The sequence below is a fragment of the Pomacea canaliculata genome, linkage group LG7 (assembly GCF_003073045.1).
Source record: "Pomacea canaliculata isolate SZHN2017 linkage group LG7, ASM307304v1, whole genome shotgun sequence".
NCBI classification, from domain to species: Eukaryota; Metazoa; Mollusca; class Gastropoda; order Architaenioglossa; family Ampullariidae; genus Pomacea; species Pomacea canaliculata.
Genome location: NC_037596.1, coordinates 29,751,299 through 29,757,332, shown reverse-complemented (window position 1 = coordinate 29,757,332; position 6,034 = coordinate 29,751,299).

The window sequence follows — 6,034 nt, the reverse complement described above, 5'->3', positions numbered from 1 at the left end:
ACCCACAATTTTAAAAAAAATTAAGCCGGGCCCAGAAATTTTACGGATAATCCCGGAGGAAATACGGTAGCAGTTGGGGTGGAAAGTGGGTTGTAAAAATTTTTCCCCTTGGGTGTAGCAAAAAATTGGTTGTGGAGCGCAGAACGGAAATATCCCTGGAAGGATAACGTAGCCAGCTTTGGAATGGTGTAATTAAGTGGTGTTGCGGGAGTGTGGTCCCGTGTACCGCACGGATCTGAGGTTTGTCTGACGCCGAGTACGTCGGACATTTTGATGCTTACTGAAGTGACTCTGGCAGACGGTAACGTAAGTGTATTCATATTCTTTTATCAGGGAGACTTGTACTCTGGACAAGGTTCCAGATTTGGTGCTCCTACTCCATTACCGGGCACTGATTAGTTACCAATGTATTATAGATGTTTTGACGAGTGAGGTAGAGTTGTGTATTTTATGTTTGTGTGTATATTAAACAGACGTCCCAACCTGGAAGTGATCTCGTGTCGTTTTTCGTAAAGAATGCGCAAGTCCGACGTAAGGTCGTGACAGATAAGTACCTCCATATGATGAAAGTGTTTATTTGTTCGATAAATAAACCTGTCTCTTTACCATGACTAAAACACACCCAGATGGTCTACCATGATGACTCAGTTTCTTAGCCGGAGCAAAATACAAACAGTAATCGGTAGACTTGTGTAACTGGAGGCTGGTTTCAATATACTGTCATTTATACATAGCACATCAAACTACTATAGGTATTCAACTAAGTCCGTGATACCTAGTTTGGGTAAAACTCCACCAACATTCCACTTGAGAATTCAAATGTCGTCCTAAGTTGCATTATTCAGCTAATGGCGTTGCTTCTGTAACTGATCGTGTTTATATATATAGTGAGATGGCAGTTGCCGACGTCCTATTTACTGAGTTTCTTGTGTTTGTTGAGGAGTGTGTTGACTGACACTTGCTAATTGGTAGACATGTTATCAGAAATAAGAGGTTGTCTTTTCATTGTTTGTGTTGACGTCAGGAAATGTCAGTGTGTTTTGTCAGTCTGGCAGGAGATTTAAAATATGGCCGCTATTTCCTGTCATACATTCAGTGAGTCTCTTTCCGACTACATAGAACAAGTGTCACTATATACGCTTTAGTGATGACCAGCAACCGTGAAGCAAGTATCGAAACATATGAGCCATTTCTGTCCTGAACGTCCCAGGATGTTGAAGTCGAACTAGTGGAGCCTAGTCAGGGTCACGTGATACTACAGTCATGTCGTTGTAAAGGTCGGTCATCACACGAGTACTACAGCGGGTGGCATGGTCTTCTTGCAGCATCATAACATAACGATATTATGACAAAGTGTAATTGAGTACTTACTCAAACCTTGTAGTAGAAGAGCAAACATCACATAGACACTGAGGACTGAGCGCATCATGATGTTAGCTGCGATGTCTTGCAGGAAGACGAGGATGTGAGGAGAGTCTGGCTGGAAAGCTGACACTGAGCACAGACCGCAGTGTGGATGCTTGAAGTCAGACAACAAGGATGTTAATAACGGGGAAAGATCTTTATTCAGGATTGTGTCCCACTGTTTATGTGATAGAGAGAAAACGCATAATTTGTCTAGTGGATAGTGGATTTCTCAAAATTACCTTTGTATCTATGTAATGGCTCACATACAGACACTAACACATTTCCTCAACACAGCACAAATGCACTGAATCTTCATGGTTAAATTTTGGTCATTTGTTGTCAGTTAAACAGTTTAAAGATACGCCTAATTAACTTATGAATCCAGCTGTCTGATTGGTTCTTATTTTTATATTCTGAGCCAGTGGTTCTTAACCTTTTTTGAGGTACCGAACCCTTCAGTTTCAAATGCACAGTCACCGAACCCTTCTTTAGTGGAGATTCTTTTCCAAATTCAAGACATAGGTATATGTTTTTTTTTTTACTTGTACACAAAATGAACCGTGCATGAACATCACCTTGATCAAAGAACAAAACCAACACAGTGCATGAACTCAAAACAAATTACATACAAATCAGTGTGACTTCTGCTGTTGTTTTTGACAGACCAGTTCAGATATGCGTGGCTTCACCTTGGCAAGTGCTACTCTCATGTCATTTTCACAGCAAAGTCTGTTCCTTTTCTTTGTTTTTATGTCCAGAATCCTCCAAAAGGATTGTTCACAGAGATATGTTGTAACAAATGGTATAAAAAATTCCAGGGCTTTCTTAGCAATAATTATGAATTATGAATACCTCGACAAAATAGTCCTCTGAGGCACCGCATCTTCAGTGAGCTGTGTAAAGAAATGGGCTCTGAATTCCAGGAACTCCTTACCACTCTAATGTTCAGAGCTGCGAATATATCAGCTCTAAATCATCTCAATCAGCTGATGAAGGGTGATGGAGTCAAGCAATAATTGGGTATCTTTCCAACTGTCGACACCAAAACGTCGAGAATGTTGTTGTTCTGAAGAGTTGCTGTTGTGCCTGGCTCTGCTGAAATTCAATGAGGACTATTTCGCACATAGTTCACACATTGCACTACAGTTTTCAATACTTTTGCCATTTTTGGAAGCAAGGTTTTTGTTGCCAACGCATGCCTTTGCAGAATACAATGCGTAAGAATGATGTGTGGTGCATCGGATTTTACTAGCCACCAAAACCAGTCTTTCTTCCCAGCATGACTGCAGCTCCGTCCGTACAAACTGCGGAAACCATATCCCATGAAAGATTGTTGTCTCTGAGGAAGTCATCCACAAGCTTCTTCACATCGGCTGCCTTAGCTGTTGTTGTAAGAGGCTTACAAAATAAAAACTCTCCTTTTATCATGTTGTCTTTCACATAGCGCACGAAAACAGCAAGCTGGCTTAGGTTACAAACGTCTGTGGTCTCGTCCAGTTGAAGGCTGAATTTTGCCGGACTTGAAATTACATCTGCGACTACTTGAGCCAAGATGTCTTTACTCATGCACTCTATCTGTCACTGATGATGTCATTTGAAAGAGGAATTTGGGTTTATATTACTTTCGGCCGCTGTTCCGAGTATCAGATTCGCCATCTTTAACGCTGCTGGTCTTATGAGAGTTTCACCGATGGTGTGCAGCTTGCCCTGCTTTGCGATCAGGTAAGCAACTTCGTACGATGCGGCGACGATCGGTTTGTTCACGGGTACAAATCCAAGAGCAGGCAGAGTGGCCCTTTCATCGAATCTGGCTCTTTTCACCTTGAATTCAGCAAGCGTTGTGGTCTTGTATTCCCCATCTCCTGATCTCCATGCAGCTTCGTGAAGTGTTCCTTCAGTTTTGCCAGTGCGAGACTCGAGTTGCTCAACTTGGCATTGCAAATCATGCATATAGGACGCTGACTCCCATCACGTTCCATAATACATGTGAATCCATGTTGTACATATTCGTCCGACCACTATCTTTTCTTGCTACACATAGTATGGATTAAAATACTAAGAAAGAAATCACACAACGTACGACTACGACAGTCACAAGTGGTGACCACTGAGCACACTAAATTTCCCGCAGCACTGTCACAAACCTGCTGCGCTATATTTAAAGAAACAAAATTTAAGCTAGGAAGGGGATAGGGAAAACTAATTGGATGGGGGAGGTTGAAAGACTCCAATTACTGCGGCTCAGTGTCAACAGCCTGAGGCGTGCCGCGCCATATAGGGATGACCGGCCGGTCTTTGTTTTAATCAAGTGGTGTTGATAGGTTTTGTTCAAAGAACAAAGGAAAGAGCGTGATAGTGTTTTGGATGTTTGTGGTGTGACTGGGTTTTTCCTTGATAGGAGCTCCGCCGAACCCCCGAGACCGACTCACCGAACCCCTAGGGTTTCGATCGAACCCAGGTGAAGAACCACTGTTGTAAGCACTTGTTTCTCTGTAACGTTTATAGGTGCAGGTGTACTTGTACATATCCCTAATACCCCCCGGACAGATGTATGGGGTTATTCATTTTGGCTTATCTTCGAAAACGTTTTGGTAGAAAACTACCACAAAATGTGGTCTGGGCAGGTACGTGACGCGGATCAATACAAGTCATATATTGTTTTCACATAAGACCATCAACAGGTATGGTTTATTTATATTGAATAGAAATAAAATCGATTACATCTTAACTAACACATAACACCCGTTTTAATGACAATGTTCCAGTTGACGTGTATGGGCTTTAACTAAATTATTAGGACAATGCCAATCTTTTATGATATTAGTGACCCTTTTAACGAAAAAGATGATGTTTCCATTCACCGCACGAATAAGCTCAGAAGACCTATGTTGATTAGAAATCGTTACAGCCGGAATACTCATTGGGTTTTTAATATTAATTTAAATTTTGTAGTGTTTATTCTACAAGTGTTCCTGTGACCAAGCTAATCTTCTAATCTTATTATCTCATGACTAGTAGTCCCAATCGTAACAAAATCCGGATTGTGTAATCACAAGCCCTTGTGTCATGGTTATAGGTAACAGAAGCAAAATGTGCAAACACTAGCTAGTTCCTTAGACTTTTAAACCCTTATAAAGTAAGTTTCATCTTTGTTTTAATATCTTAAAGTGTTAGTTTTTTGAGTAAAAGCAAGAAAGCCTTTAGCAAAATATCTTTGTCACAAAATCCATTTTGTAATACTTTTGTCATAACCCGCATATAAATCCAGACACTGTGAACCTAAGAACTCTCGAATACTTCGAGAAAAGGGCGTTTACTCATCACACATGGCTGAGCTGCAAACATGAGTGACATCAGAGTTCATCATTGCTCACATTAATTGCTTTGATACCCGTTTAGTGACTAACTTTCCCCAGTATCCTCATAAATATGTAAAACTTTAAAAGAGTTGGAAAAGAACAATTCAGCGGAGCGCAGGTGATGGTAACTAGATCACAATATACATTTCACAATGTCATATTCAAATAACAAAAGTGCAGTAAAAGTACAGTATAAAAAAAACATATCATACCGACATAAAATCAAGGCAACATTGTCATGTAGATATCCTGTTTGTTATCTTCCTTCTAATAAGACAGTATGTTGCCTAATGCAGAACATATCATTGTTAATGACCTTTTCTATTTATTTTGTGAGGACGATACCTATTTTTTCCTCACTTTTCCCAGTTCCTTAAGGTGTCACATATTTACTCCTTATATGGATCTCAGCTGGATCTACCTGCATCCCACTGGAATACAACTTTTCGGTAAGGAAGCAGTTACACCAACTGACACATCTTTCGACTAATTTCTAGTCACGTCCAGTCTTTAAAATGCACACTTGCTTTTCAAAAGTGGTCAGCACCTCGCACTTCTTTTCTTGCGGTGCCATATATATACATAACTTACGAAGTTCACGTTTGCAATTGTATTTTTTTAAATGGATACTCAAGGCTTGTGATAAGGCTGTGCCGACGGTCAAACGTTTCAAAAATATATTTAGGCACAATGACAGAGCACGAGAGTGTAGAGGGCCGGTAAACCGGCGATTGTTAGGTTTGGCGGGATCTGCTGATGCACGCGTAAAGCCTCTACTGGGCTGTCTCCCTCTGCAGCCATTGCTGACAAATATCCTGCTCGCAGCGCTAAATGATGTAACCGAGTGGTGAGAGGGGGTGGGTTGTGTAGTGACAACAACAGTCCAACACTTTAAACCACAAAGGCAGGAACAGTCATGGTGTGTCAGGCTGCGTCGTATCGCCCGAGGCGCAAAAAGTCATTGCTGTCTCTTCTTCGTTTTGTCCTCCCCTCCCTTTCGTCTCAGCTCAGCCCTTATATATCTCTCGGGCGGGTAACTTTTCGCAATCTTTCACAATCGTAACTTTTCGTAACTTTTCTAGCATGCATCAGCAGATCCCGCCAAACCTAACAATCGCCGGTTTACCGGCCCTCTACAAGAGCAACACAGGAAAAATAAATATTCGTTTCTCACTTAATTACCACTTATTAGCACTATTTCGGTTGCCGATGTTTATAAAAATCGAAAAATTCAGTGAAATCGACACTTGTGTCCTTCTGCCGAGTAA